We start from the raw sequence: 16258 nt of genomic DNA on the forward strand, positions 1-16258 counted from the left end.
TCCTATACTATCCAGCACTTACCCTACTCATGCACTTTCCTGGAGTTAGAATAGTAAATGGCATCCTATACTATCCAGCACTTACCCTACTCATGCACCTTCCTGGAGTTAGAATAGTAAGTGCTGGATAGTATAGGGTGCCATTTACTATTCTCACTCCAGGAAAGTGCATGAGTAGAGTAAGTGCTGGATAGTGAAGGGGTGCCACTTACTAATCAAACTCCAGGTAAGTGCATGAGTAGGATAAGTGCTAGATACTATAAGGGTGCCACTCACTATTCTAACTCCAGGAAAGTGCATGAGTAGGGTAAGTGCTGGATAGTATAGGGTACCATTTACTATTCTAACTCCAGGAAAGTGCATGAGTAGGGTAAGTGCTGGATAGTGAATGGGTGCCACTTACTAATCAAACTCCTGGTAAGTGCATGAGTAGGGAAAGTGCTGGATAGTGAAGAGGTGCCACTTACTATTCTTACTCCAGTAAAGTACATGAGTAGGGTAAGTGCTGGATAGTGAAGAGGTGCCAATTACTATTCTAAGTCCAGGAAAGTGCACGAGTAGGGTAAGTGCTGGATAATAGAGGGGTGCCACTTACTATTCTAACTCCAGGAAAGTGCATGTGTACGGTAAGTGCTGGATAGTGTAAGGATGCCACTAAGTATTAAAATTCCAGAAAGATGAAGCAATATTTTAAAAAAAGAAACAGTGATTAAACAGTGTGTAAAATTAAATAAAAGCACAATAATGTTGTAAATATGCACACCATCAAAAACTTCAAAAAAGAAAAACAAATAAAACAGTTTGAAAACATATAACACATTCTCCAATCGTTATTTTAGGACCAAAGCAGAAAAGGAAAAAAACGAAAGAGCAATCGGAAAAAAAAACATACAAAAACAAGTTACAAGACCAGAAAGAAAACAACGAAGCAAACTCCAAAACCCAAAGGTAATTTTTAAATATAAACACATCTCATCTGCAAAATAAATTGCAAATAATACTTTAAGGTAAAAGCTGAATAGTGTAGAGATGCCACTTACTATTCTAAATCCAGGAAAGTGCATGAGTAGGGTAAGTGCTGGATAGTGTAAGGGTGCCACTTACTATTGTAACTCCAGGAAAGTGCATGAGTAGGGTAAGTGCTGGATAGTGTATGAGTGCCACTTACTATTGTAACTCCCGCAAAGTGCATGAGTAGGGTAAGTGCTGGATAGTATAGAGGTGCCAATTACTATTCTAACTCCAGGAAAGTGCATGAGTAGGGTAAGTGCTGGATAGTGTAGAGGTGCCACTTACTATTCTAACTCCAGGAAAGTGCATGAGTAGAGTAAGTGCTGGATAGTGTAGAGGTGCCACTTACTATTCTAACTCCAGGAAAGTGCATGTGTACGATAAGTGCCAGATAGTGTAATAGTAAAACTTAATTTTAAAACTCCTTTAAAGTGTATGAGTAGGGAAAGTCCTGGATAGTGTACGGGAGCCGCTTACTATTCTAACTCCAGAAAAGTGCATGAGTACGGTAAGTGCAGGATAGTGTAAGGGTGCCACTTACTATTCTCACTCCAGGAAAGTGCATCATTAGGGTAAGTGCTGGATAGTGTAGGGGTTCCAACTTACTATACTAACTCCCGCACAGTGCATGAGTAGGGTAAGTGCTGGATAGTATAGAGGTGCCAATTACTATTCTCACTCCAGGAAAGTGCATCATTAGGGTAAGTGCTGGATAGTGTAGGGGTTCCAACTTACTATACTAACTCCCGCACAGTGCATGAGTAGGGTAAGTGCTGGATAGTATAGAGGTGCCACTTACTATTCTAACTCCAGGAAAGTGCATGAGTAGGGTAAGTGCTGCATAGTGTAAGGGTGCCACTTACTATTGTAACTCCAGGAAAGTGCATGAGTAGGGTAAGTGCTGGATAGTGTATGAGTGCCACTTACTATTGTAACTCCCGCAAAGTGCATGAGTAGGGTAAGTGCTGGATAGTATAGAGGTGCCAATTACTATTCTAACTCCAGGAAAGTGCATGAGTAGGGTAAGTGCTGGATAGTGTAGAGGTGCCACTTACTATTCTAACTCCAGTAAAGTGCATGAGTAGGGTAAGTGCTGGATAGTGTAAGAGAAACACTTAATATTAAAACTCCTTTAAAGTGCATGAGTAGGGTAAGTGCTGGATAGTATAGAGGTGCCAATTACTATCCTAACTCCAGAAAAGTGCATGAGTAGAGTAAGTTCTGGATAGTGTAGGGGTGCCACTTACTATTCTAACTCCAGGAAAGTGCATGAGTAGGATAAATGTTGGATAGTGTAAGGGTGCCACTTACTATTCTAACTCCAGGAAAGTGCATGAGTAGGGTAAGTGCTGGATAGTGTAGAGGTGCCACTTACTATTCTAACTCCAGGAAAGTGCATGAGTAGGGTAAGTGCTGGATAATAGAGGGGTGCCACTTACTATTCTAACTCCAGGAAAGTGCATGTGTACGGTAAGTGCTGGATAGTGTAAGGATGCCACTAAGTATTAAAATTCCAGAAAGATGAAGCAATATTTTAAAAAAAGAAACAGTGATTAAACAGTGTGTAAAATTAAATAAAAGCACAATAATGTTGTAAATATGCACACCATCAAAAACTTCAAAAAAGAAAAACAAATAAAACAGTTTGAAAACATATAACACATTCTCCAATCGTTGTTTTAGGACCAAAGCAGAAAAGGAAAAAAACGAAAGAGCAATCGGAAAAAAAAACCATACAAAAACAAGTTACAAGACCAGAAAGAAAACAACGAAGCAAACTCCAAAACCCAAAGGTAATTTTTAAATATAAACACATCTCATCTGCAAAATAAATTGCAAATAATACTTTAAGGTAAAAGCTGAATAGTGTAGAGATGCCACTTACTATTCTAAATCCAGGAAAGTGCATGAGTAGGGTAAGTGCTGGATAGTGTAAGAGAAACACTTAATATTAAAACTCCTTTAAAGTGCATGAGTAGGGTAAGTGCTGGATAGTATAGAGGTGCCAATTACTATTCTAACTCCAGGAAAGTGCATGAGTAGGTTAAGTGCTGGATAGTGTAGGGGTGCCAATTACTATTCTTACTCCAGGAAAGTGCATGAGTAGGGTAAGTGCTGGATAGTGAAGAGGTGCCATTTACTATTCTAACTCCAGGAAAGTGCATGAGTAGCGTAAGTGCTGGATAGTGTAGGGATGCCACTTATTATTCTAACTCCAGGAAAGTGCATGAGTAGGGTAAGTGCTGGATAGTGTAGGGGTGCCAATTACTATTCTAACTCCAGTAAAGTACATGAGTAGGGTAAGTGCTGGATAGTGAAGAGGTGCCACTTACTATTCTAACTCCAGTAAAGTGCATGAATAGCGTAAGTGCTGGATAGTGTAGGGATGCCACTTACTATTCTAACTCCAGGAAAGTGCATGCGTAGCGTAAGTGCTAGATAGTGTAAGGGTGTCACTTACTATTCTAACTCCAGGAAAGTACATAAGCAGGGTAAAAGCTGAATAGTGTAGGGGTACCACTTACTATTGTAATTCCAGAAAAGTGCATAACTAGGGTAAGTGCTGGATAGTGTAGGGGTGCCAATTACTATTCTAACTCCAGGAAAGTGCATGAGTAGGGTAAGTGCTGGATAGTGTAAGAGAAACACTTAATATTAAAACTCCTTTAAAGTGCATGAGTAGGAAAAGTGCTGGATAGTGTACGGGTGCCACTTACTATTCTAACTCCAGAAAAGTGCATGAGTAGAGTAAGTGCTGGATAGTGTAGGGGTGCCACTTACTATTCTAACTCCAGGAAAGTGCATGAGTAGGATAAATGTTGGATAGTGTAAGGGTGCCACTTACTATTCTAACTCCAGGAAAGTGCATGAGTAGGGTAAGTGCTGGATAGTGTAGAGGTGCCACTTACTATTCTAACTCCAGGAAAGTGCATGAGTAGGTTAAGTGCTGGATAGTGTAGGGGTGCCAATTACTATTCTTACTCCAGGAAAGTGCATGAGTAGGGTAAGTGCTGGATAGTGAAGAGGTGTCACTTACTATTCTAACTCCAAAAATGAGAAAAAATAAATAAATATACAGTTTAAAATTTTAAAGAAAAACATAGTAATTTTTATTATCTCTTCATTTTTTCTACAGATGTCAAGCCAGGCCACAGCATCTTACACAAAATCAAGGAAAGGATACAGACTTCTTAAACATTGTGGATATATACATGGTAATGAAAGGATAAGTGAACCAAGGAGAGATTGGAGGTGTGTGCAATATTATTCTTCCCGTTGCAGCGGCAGAGCGGTTACTGTTGGTGACAACGTAATCAAAACAACTGAACATAACCACTTTGCCTCTGCAATGGAGATAGAAATACGCGAAACAATAAACAAAATGAAAGATATTGCATCCACCTCCAATGAAACTCCTGGTCAAATTTTAAGAGAGGTTGCACAACATGTCCCTGGACATATTGCTTGTAATATGCCTACTATACCCAATTTGCGTAGAATTATTCAACGTAAAAAGCAGGTAAGTAACACTCACACAGTTACTCCTCAAACCTTTGCTGACATAATTATTCCTCATGATTTAACTATTTCTTTCTCTAATGAACCTTTCTTACTCTATGACAACCAAGACCCTCTTAAACGTATTCTAATATTTAGCACTCCCCGTAACCTTTTTAAATTAGAGAATACTGAAATTTGGATGATGGATGGGACGTTTAAATGTACGCCCCATCCTTTCACCCAAATTTACAGCATTCATGCACAGATTAACAAAAATGTAGTTCCCTTAGTGTATAGTTTGCTACCAGATAAGCAATCTGCAACCTACACTGAATTTTTGTCAGTGATTAAAGAGAAAACATCCGGAAAAAGTCCTAGGAAAATCATTATAGATTTTGAATTGACTATGATCAATGTGATCAACAAATTGTACGTGGATACCCAAATTCAGGGATGTTTTTTCATTTTTCCCAGGCATATTGGCGTAAACTTCAAAAAACATCCCTGGTTTCAGATTACTGCTCAGATTGCAAACTACAGGTTGAATTAAAGAAATTAACAGCACTTTGTTTTGTACCTCCTGAAAGTGTAGATGAGTACTACACTGCAATTTCTGAATTAGAATATTTTGTCAAACGAAGAAAAACTGGCACCCTTGTTAAATTACTTTGAGGACACATGGATTGGGCGTCTAAGCAGATCGGGTCGCAGGAGGAAGCCACGTTTCCATGTGGAGTGGTGGAACTGCTACTCAACCTGCTTGGAAGGAGGTGCCAAAACAAACAATGCCATAGAGGGATGGCACAACTCCTTCAGTCATACAATTGGCAAACATCATCCAAATTTCTACTCTTTTTTTGAAAACTTTGAAGAAGGAGCAAAGTTTTCAAGAAATGAGACTTGCACAGGCATTAACAGGTAGCCTAAATCCACGACCTTCAAGACAAACAAAGGAGATGTCCGAGAGACTATTGGCAGTACTTCAACAATTTTCGTTGAGTGTGGCATTAGACTACCTGGAAAATGTTGCTAACCTATTACATTTCTAATCAATAAACACAAACTTACTTTCCTGCTTTGTCCTAAAATTATTATTTACACATTTAATTCAATTGGCATTTTTTTAAAACATTTTTTTAATTAATATTTGTCGGGTTCCCTTACCTTAAGAAGTCTTTTTTTTCTGCTGTAGCATTTACAAATGGAGACAAATCCATTAAGAATTTCTTTGCAAAAAAAAACCCTTACAATCCATTGATAAGTCACTCTTCTCCTTCTTTTATATTTTTCAAACCATTTTTATTCCATTAAATTTAAAATGGAATATATTTACTTTTGAAAACATTTTGAACGTTCCATTTAAAATAACCAAATTTTCCTCACCACTTAATTTTTCAAAAGTGATGCTGGCTTGAAGTTAATTTGTAAAAAAAAACTAGTTTTTAAAAAATGTGTTCAATTATATATTTGACATATTTTCCTGAATAGGAAAAAAAAGAACAATGTTCTTATTTGTAAAATTTTTACCTCCAAAAATGACAAATGTAACAAAATATTTTGAATCAATTCTTTTTCATTTTGAAATTAATAAATCGTTACTTTAAAGCATTTTCAGAGTAAAGCATTCCTCGTTAATTTTCCCTAATTTTTTTTTCCTTTTTTCTGTACTTTTTCAAACAGAAAAATTTCGATCTTGAAAACAAATCCATCTTCCTTTCCGAAATCCTTTTGCATTCTTCTATTTTCGGAAAATCCTTTACTGCTAAATGTGACGTTCCCAACCTGTAAGTTATTTTTTCAAGGTTAAGTAACATCACAACATCACTGGATTTTTTCTCGCTAACTAAATAATATTTTATCATATTCCAACAAAACCGTCTTCGAAACCCAAATCCATTGGCATTCATCTATTTTTGAAAAAATCCCTTAAAACAAAATTTGATGTTGGCAACCTGTAAAATAATTTTTAAGGTTATGTTACATCACATCCTAACTCGATTTTTTCTCGCTGACTAAATCATTTTATATTTCAATCAATTTTTTCTTTAAAACAACACGCAAAATAATTCCTTTTAATTCCTGGCCTATTAAATATAAAACCAAAGCAACCAATCAAACCACATAAACGAAAATATCAACATTTTAATCTAAATGCATCTCTCTTCGGTTTTCACACTAGCAATTCAAAAAAAGTTTTCTTTTTTACGAACCAAGCCAAAAGCAATCATTTTTCAAAAATATCAAAACTATCCTATTACTCTTCTACAAACTTTCAATAGCAATACATGTCTATCTCTACACAAAACATTTAACGTTCAAAATGTTTTCAAATAATTTAACAATAACTTATTTATCTATCTTTACCCATAACTTTAATCGTAACATAACCCGACTAAGGCATATACAAGTAAAATGTTCGGCGACATGTTGAATTCAAACACAATACAACTTTTTTTTAAACCGCAACCTCTCCTTATCCTTTCATTACAATATATATACATTTTTATCTGTGTTTTACTTTAAATAAAGTTATTTAAGTTTCCTACCTTGAGCGCAGATCAGCTTCCAGCTGCTTCCAGCAATCGATGCAATCCAAGATGGCCGCTTACGTCGACGTAAACGTAACAACGTGATCAAAATCTAGCAAGATAAAAAAAGGACTATTTATTTAACTTTTATTATACTTATATTTAAATGTATTCAAAATATTATTTCCAAAGTTAAAATGTTACAAAAATATTGAAAATGTAAATAAAAATATATTTTTTTTTACCCATTTTTTACAAAATAAGTAAAAAAAACTCATGGTCTTTCTACTTTTATTTTTATTAAATGTAACGTTTTAAATTATATTATAAGTACTAAAAATTATGTTTATTATCACTTACCAATATGCTAGTCTTGTTTCCATCTTCTCCCTCCTGCTTCTTTTGTTTTTCGACCTTACAATTCAGTTCCGCGGTTTAATATAGAGTAGTCATTGAAATAAATGAAGGACTAAACCATTCATTGAAATCAATGCAAAACCGTGGGAAATTTTCTAAAAATACATCTAAAAATATTCCTTTCAATTTTATAAAATGCAAAATATTATAAAAATTATTTAAATAATAAAACTATTTTTTAATAACCTTTTTTTCATTCAAAAAAATATTTTTTTTTGTTTAAAAAAATTACAAGAGTATTATTTTTTAAAATTAAAAATACTGATATTTATATAACAAATATATAAAGCTAATTATATTTTATTATAATTTATATTTCTTATATTAAACTTTACATTTAAATTTTTTTAAAATATTTCTTAAAAAAATTACTAGAAAATAAAGATAGATTAAAGAAATATATTTGCTAAAAAAATACCTGAGTATTAATACTTCTTTTAATATCCATTTTTCCAACAAATGTTAATATTATTTTTTTTCATATTTTAATATTTCCTAAAAAGATAACTGAGTATATAATCATCAAATTATATTCATTTTACCAAAATTATTTCAAAATATTAAAATAAATTAAATACATATAATAAATATAAATACTTATATTTTATTACCATAATTTCCATCTGAAAATTAATATTAATTAGTTAATTTTTTTATATCACTATTTCCAATAATAGAAATTATAATAAAAATAGTAAAAACAAAATATGTTCTTATAGAATACCTGAGTATTAATTCTAATAAATAAAACCATTTTACTTACATTTTAAAATCTCAAAAATAAAAGATTAATTCTTCAAATTAAATTTATTAATAAATATTTACGATATAAAAACATGCGTTGTAATAGCACTTGCGTTGTAAAAGCATGCGTTGTAAAAACATGCGTTGTAATAAAACTTGCGTTGTAATACTTGCGTTGAAATACTTGCGTTGTAATAGCACTGCGTTGTAATACTTGCGTTGTAATGGTTGTTTCCCCTTCTGACATGAGGGCCAAACAGTTGCTTCTTCTAACTCTAGCCCTCTTCAAATAGGAGCCCAATGCTTTCAATGGTGCAGAGTACTTTCCCATTACACCTCCTACTTGCTGTGGAGTCATATTCCCAGATACTTACCTAGTGTGTAATTGCTGATGTCTGGTCCTCCGGTGTACTCGTCTCCCAGGGCGATTGGTCAAGTGGTGCCATTACATCACAAAGCTACAGCAGGAGGTCTTCTGACATGAGGGCCAATCAGTTGCTTCTTCTAACTCTAGCCCTCTTTAAATAGGAGCCCAATGCTTTCAATGGTGCAGAGTATATTCCCATTACACCTCCTACTTGCTGTGGAGTCATATTCCCAGATACTTACCTAGTGTGTAATTGCTGATGTCTGGTCCTCCGGTGTACTCGTCTCCCAGGGTGATTGGTCAAGTGGTGCCATTACATCACAAAGCTACAGCAGGATGTCTTCTGACACGAGGGCCAAACAGTTGCTTCTTCTAACTCTAGCCCTCTTTAAATAGGAGCCCAATGCTTTCAATGGTGCAGAGTATATTCCCATTACACCTCCTACTTGCTGTGAATTCATATTCCCAGATACTTACCTAGTGTGTAATTGCTGATGTCTGGTCCTCCGGTGTAATAGTCTCCCAGGGCGATTGGTCAAGTGGTGCCATTACATCACAAAGCTACAGCAGGATGTCATCTGACATGAGGGCCAATCAGTTGCCTAGTACGCAATAGGATACATGTTTCATGGTATAGAAAAGGGAGCAATGTAGACAGGATGCCCAGCTGATGACTAAGGTGGTGAGATGAAAGGACCTAGGCCAATATTTGAGACTTATACATTTGTTTGAAGGAGTGCTTGATAAGAACATTCTGGAATTCTCTATAGGTAAACTGATAGGGATGTGCTAAAATGAAGATGTTAGAATCTGTTATTCATAGGTGTTATTATTCCCACGAACCATCGCATAAACCATCCTCCCTTAACTTATCAGATCACTGAAATGCCATAGTGTACCGTAACCTAAAATAATTCCTTTGAGAAGGGTACGCCATCTCTTGGCTGCCACAGAGATCTTTCTATCTAAGTCCTCATATAGGTGCTAGAGTTGTGTAGTGAGTACCAGCAAATGAGGCACAGGATTGAAAGTAGTCCGCTAGGTTGAAATCTAATTTGAGATTATAATTTTTAGTGAGCTTTGGATTTTCACAATATTAGATACTAATAATTGACGCTTTATAAAAATATTTTTTTGGTAGTGTTGCATTTCTTTGGAAATATTCAAGTTCTAAAAATTGACTAACAGTGGACTTTTCCATCTGCAGATTATACTGAATGGCTAGCAGAGGCAGTGTTGCAGAGGAATATTTCTCCGCTTGCTGAGAAATAAAAAAAAAGAAAGCTCATTCCTCCGCCTTCTCCATGCCTCGATTAATATATATGGTAAAGCAAAGTCTCATTTAATCATTTTGCCATTAATAAAAAGTTCATAGCATCTGATGGCTCTCAGTGCCTTTTAGTGGGGTCTTCCGCATAAATCTAATCTTCCAAGACGGTAGCAATATGGATGACACTAGGGCCATCATGATAGTTTATCAAGGACTTTGACTGTCTATGTGGCTGACAAAATCTTCTTTAGATACTTGTGCAGGCAATATGTCCTCTGAGGTAATTACCATCTTTCAGGCTGGAATGAGGTGTCTTAGGTTAGAGCAATTGACTTACTTTTAGATGGAGGGAAGCTATTTAACCTGTTTCCCTGCTCTCTGTGAGTGGGACTCTGATACTCAAGATGGACTGCTTTTTAGAAACTGTGTTCTTCTAAATCTAGCCCTCTTTAGATAGGAGCCCAATGCTTTCAATGGTGCAGAGTATATTCCCATTACACCTCCTACTTTTTATGGAGTCCTATTCCCAGATACTTCCCTTCGGTGTAATTGCTGATGTCTGGTCCTCCGGTGTAATCATGTCCCAGGGCGATTGGTCAAGTGGTGCCATTACATCACAAAGCTACAGCAGGATGTCTTCTGACATGAGGGCCAAACAGTTGCTTCTTCTAACTCTAGCCCTCTTTAAATAGGAGCCCAATGCTTTCAATGGTGCAGAGTATATTCCCATTAGCCCTCCTACTTTCCGTGGAGTCATATTCCCAGATACTTACCTAGTGTGTAATTGCTGATGTCTGGTCCTCCGGTGTAATCGTCTCCCAGGGCGATTGGTCAAGTGGTGCCATTACATCACAAAGCTACAGCAGGATGTCTTCTGACATGAGGGCCAATCAGTTGCTTCTTCTAACTCTAGCCCTCTTTAAATAGGAGCCCAATGCTTTCAATGGTGCAGAGTATATTCCCATTACACCTCCTACTTGCTGTGAATTCATATTCCCAGATACTTACCTAGTGTGTAATTGCTGATGTCTGGTCCTCCGGTGTAATAGTCTCCCAGGGCCATTGGTCAAGTGGTGCCATTACATCAAAAAGCTACAGCAGGATGTCATCTGACATGAGGGCCAATCAGTTGCCTAGTACGCAATAGGATACATGTTTCATGGTATAGAAAAGGGAGCAATGTAGACGGGATGCCCAGCTGAAGACTAAGGTTGTGAGATGAAAGGACCTAGGCCATTATTTGAGACTTATACATTTGTTTGAAGGAGTGGTTGATAAGAACATTCTGGAATTCTCTATAGGTTAACTGATAGGGATGTGCTAAATGAAGATGTTGGAATCTGTTATTCATAGTTATCATTCCCACGAACCATAGCATAAACCTTCCTCCCTTAACTTATCAGATCACTGAATTGCTATAGTGTACCATAACCTAAAATAATTCCTGTGAGAAGGGTACGCTATCTCTTGGCCGCCAAAGAGATCTTTCTATCTAAGTCCTCATTTAGGTGCTAGAGTTGTGTTGTGAGTACCAGCAAATGAGGCATAGGATTGAAAGAAGTCAGCTAGGTTGAAATCTAACCTGAGATTATAATTTTTAGTGAGCTTTGGATTTTCACAATATTAGATACGCCATAGTACTAATAATTGGCGCTTTATAAAAATATTTTTTTTGGTAGTGTTGCATTTCTTTGGAAATATTCAAGGTCTAAAAATTGTCTAACAGTGGACTTTTCCATTTGCAGATTATACTGAATGGCCAGCAGAGGCAGTGTTGCAGAGGAATATTTCTCCGCTTGCTGAGAAAAAAAAAAGAAAGATCATTCCTCAGCCTTCTCCATGCCTCGATCAATATATATGGTAAGGCAAAATCTCATGTAATCATTTTGCCATTAATAAAAAGTTCATAGCATCTGATGGCACTCAGTGCCTTTTAGTGGGGTCTTCTGCATAAATATAATCTTCCAATTCGGTAGCAATATTTTAATTTAAAGGGATCTTATCATGCGCAAACATAGCCCAATGGGCGTCAAGGTGCCTAATTCCAAATCCAGCTCATAACGAAGACCATGCAGCTCAACCTGTGTAAGCTCTAGAAAAACACCACGTTTTTAGCGCCTTTTTAAACAGCGCTAGAGAGGGTAAAGTCTTCATCTCCATCGGCAGGATGTTCCAGAGCTGTGGAGCAACGACGGAGAAGGCCCTGGCTCCCCATCTGGTGAGCTTAAAGCGAGGGACAACAAGTTGGAATAGTCCCGAAGAGCGCAGACACCTTGTGGGGTGGTAACGGGTAAGCAAGGAGCTGATAGCGCCTTTAGGTCCATTCTCGAGTGCTCTATAGGTCAGACACAGAATTTTTAAATAAATTCTGTGCTGAATAGGCAGCCAATGAAGGTCTCTCCTCGCAGCAGTAGCAGAAGAGGCCCTGGGAAGATCCAGGACAAAACGTGCAGCAGCACTCTGCACGATTTGGAGTCGATGTATGAGGCCCTTGTTGGATTCCATGTAGAGAGAGTTGCAATAGTCTAACCTGGAACCGACAAGGGCGACTGCAATCTGCTTGCGTGCTTGAAGAGACAGATAGCTGCGAATTCTATTGAGCGTCCTGATCACGCCCCAGCAGGTCGAAACAGTCCGATTCACCTGTAAGGACATCGAGAGTGAAGTATCGAACATCACACCCAGATTTCTGGCAGATTGAGAGGGAGTGGGGCAGGTGCCAAGAGAGGAGGGCCACCACTCACTCGACCAGATATCTTGGTCCTTCCCAAAGACCAAGACCTCAGCCTTGTCGCCATTTAGCTTCAGGGAGTTGGTAACCATCCAATCTGCAACATGTTGCATACAGGACCTGAAGCTAGAGGCAGATGTTATGACAGAGGACTGAGTGAGTGAAACCATGATCTGGGTGTCATCGGCGTATGATACCACCTCCATCCCCTGCGATCTTACAAGCCTAGCAAGGGGGGCCACGTAGATGTTGAACAGGGTCGGACTTAATGCCGACCCCTGTGGCACCCCACATTGCAAAGACTTTGCTGGGGAGAGGTGGTTGTCGAGTATCTCTCTCTGTTCCCTATCAAGGAGAAAGGAGTTGAGGAGACTCAGGGCCGAGCCAGTGACACCTGCCTCCCTAAGCCGAGATGTTAGAATGGCAGGAGACAGAGTGTCAAATGCGGCCGTGAGGTCCAATAGCACAAGAACAGTAGTTTGTCCAGCATCAACCTTGCGTCGGATGTTATCGACTACAGAGGTGAGAGCAGATTCTGTGCTATGATGTTTTCGAAATCCATGCTGGGTAATATCAAGATACTCCGAAGCTTCAAGGAAAGAAGATAAATGGCGATTCAGGTGTGCTTCCAAAATTTTAGCAGGTGCAGGGAGCAGGGAAATGGGTCTAAAATTTTTCAAGAGGCCGGGATCGAGTGAAGGCTTCTTGAGGAGCGGCTTCACAATGGCCTTCTTCCATATTGATGGAAAGGTGCCTTGGACAATTACCTTATTCATCACCTCAAGTGGGGAGGAAAGAGGCTGTTCCTACACTCTTTTAGCTTTTTGAGAGGCAATGGATCTAGTGGAGAGGAGGATTTCGTCTTGTCTAGAAGAAGATTCAATCCCTCCAGAGACATAGAAGAAAAATCAGAGAGGAGGCTGGAAGGGGCTATATCCAGTGCCACAAAAGAGCTTATGCCTGGGGGAATATTATCAGCCAAGGAGAGACGTTGTACTTCTAAGGAAGTATGAATATCAAAGTACATATGGATGACACTAGGGCCATCATGATAGTTTATCAAAGACTTTGACTGTCTATGTGGCTGACAAAATCTTCTTTAGATACTTGTGCAGGCAATATGTCCTCTGAGGTAATTACCAGCTTTCAGGCTGGAATGAGGTGTCTTAGGTTAGAGCAATTGACTTACTTTTAGATGGAGGGAAGCTATTTAACCTGTTTCCCTGCTCTCTGTGAGTGGGACTCTGATACTCAAGATGGACTGCTTTTTAGAAACTGTGTTCTTCGAAATCTAGCCCTCTTTAAATAGGAGCCCAATGCTTTCAATGGTGCAGAGTACTTTCCCATTACACCTCCTACTTGCTGTGGAGTCATATTCCCAGATACTTACCTAGTGTGTAATTGCTGATGTCTGGTCCTCCGGTGTAATCGTCTCCCAGGGCGATTGGTCAAGTGGTGCCATTACATCACAAAGTTACAGCAGGATGTAATCTGACATGAGTCCCAATCAGTTGCCTAGTACGCAATAGGATACATGTTTCATGTTATAGAAAAGGGAGCAATGTAGACGGGATGCCCAGTTGAAGACTAAGGTGGTGAGATGAAAGGATCTAGGCCATCATTTGAGACTTATACATTTGTTTGAAGGAGTGGTTGATAAGTACATTCTGGAATTCTCTATAGGTTAACTGATAGGGATGTGCTAAAATGAAGATGTTAGAATCTGTTATTCATAGTAGTTATTATTCCCACGAACCATAGCATAAACCTTCCTCCCTTAACTTATCAGATCACTGAATTGCTATAGTGTACCATAACCTCAAATAATTCCTGTGAGAAGGGTACGCTATCTCTTGGCCGCCAAAGAGATCTTTCTATCTAAGTCCTCATATAGGTGCTAGAGTTGTGTTGTGAGTAGCAGCAAATGAGGCATAGGATTGAAAGAAGTCAGCTAGGTTGAAATCTAAATTGAGATTATAATTTTTAGTGAGCTTTAGATTTTCACAATATTAGATACGCCATAGTACTAATTGACGCTTTATAAAAATATTTTTTTGGTAGTGTTGCATTTCTTTGGAAATATTCAAGTTCTAAAAATTGACTAACAGTGGACTTTTCCATCTGCAGATTATACTGAATGGCCAGCAGAAGCAGTGTTGCAGAGGAATATTTCTCCGCTTGCTGAGAAAAAAAAAAAAGAAAGCTCATTCCTCAGCCTTCTCCATGCCTCGATCAATATATATGGTAAGGCAAAATCTCATTTAATCATTTTGGCATTAATAAAAAGTTCATAGCATCTGATGGCTCTCAGTGCCTTTTAGTGGGGTCTTCTGCATAAATATAATCTTCCAAGACGGTAGCAATATGGATGACACTAGGGCCATCATGATAGTTTATCAAAGACTTTGACTGTCTATGTGGCTGACAAAATCTTCTTTAAATACTAGTGCAGGCAATATGTCTTCTGAGGTAATTACCATCTTTCAGGCTGGAATGAGGTGTCTAAGGTTAGAGCAATTGACTTACTTTTAGATGGAGGGAAGCTATTTAACCTGTTTCCCTGCTCTCTGTGAGTGGGACTCTGATACTCAAGATGGACTGCTTTTTAGAAACTGTGTTCTTCTAAATCTAGCCCTCTTTAAATATGAGCCCAATGCTTTCAATGGTGCAGAGTACTTTCCCATTACACCTCCTACTTGCTGTGGCGTCATTTTCCCAGATACTTACCTAGTGTGTAATTGCGAATGTCTGGTCCTCCGGTGTATTTGTCTCCCAGGGCGATTGGTCAAGTGGTGCCATTACATCACAAAGCTACAGCAGGATGTCTTCTGACATGAGGGCCAAACAGTTGCTTCTAACTCTAGCCCTCTTTAAATAGGCGCCGAATGCTTTCAATGGTGCAGAGTATATTCCCATTACACCTCCTACTCGCTGTGAATTCATATTCCCAGATACTTACCTAGTGTGTAATTGCTGATGTCTGGTCCTCCGGTGTAATCGTCTCCCAGGGCGATTGGTCAAGTGGTGCCATTACATCACAAAGCTACAGCAGGATGTCTTCTGACATGAGGGCCAAACAGTTGCTTCTTCTAACTCTAGCCCTCTTCAAATAGGAGCCCAATGCTTTCAATGGTGCAGAGTATATTCCCATTACACCTCCTACTCGCTGTGAATTCATATTCCCAGATACTTACCTAGTGTGTAATTGCTGATGTCTGGTCCTCCGGTGTTCTAGTCTCCCAGGGCGATTGGTCAAGTCGTGCCATTACATCACAAAGCTACAGCAGGATGTAATCTGACATGAGTGCCAATCAGTTGCCTAGTACGCAATAGGATACATGTTTCATGGTATAGAAAAGGGAGCAATGTAGACGGGATGTCCAGCTGAAGACTAAGGTGGTGAGAAGAAAGGACCTGGGCCATTATTTGCGACTTATACATTTGTTTGAAGGAGTGGTTGATAAGAACATTCTGGAATTCTCTATAGGTTAACTGATAGGGATGTGCTAAAATGAAGATGTTAGAATCTGTTATTCATAGTAGTTATTATTCCCACGAACCATAGCGTTAGACCTGACATCATTGGCTTGAGTCTCTCCTCCATTTTTTCTGTTTGCCTCTACTGTTTTACGATGTTTTGCTGGTATATGCTTTGGGCGCCGTGTCACTGCTGATCAGTGCCATAGCGC

This window comes from Lissotriton vulgaris, chromosome 2_1, assembly GCF_964263255.1.
Source record: "Lissotriton vulgaris chromosome 2_1, aLisVul1.2, whole genome shotgun sequence".
Classification (NCBI taxonomy): Eukaryota; Metazoa; Chordata; class Amphibia; order Caudata; family Salamandridae; genus Lissotriton; species Lissotriton vulgaris.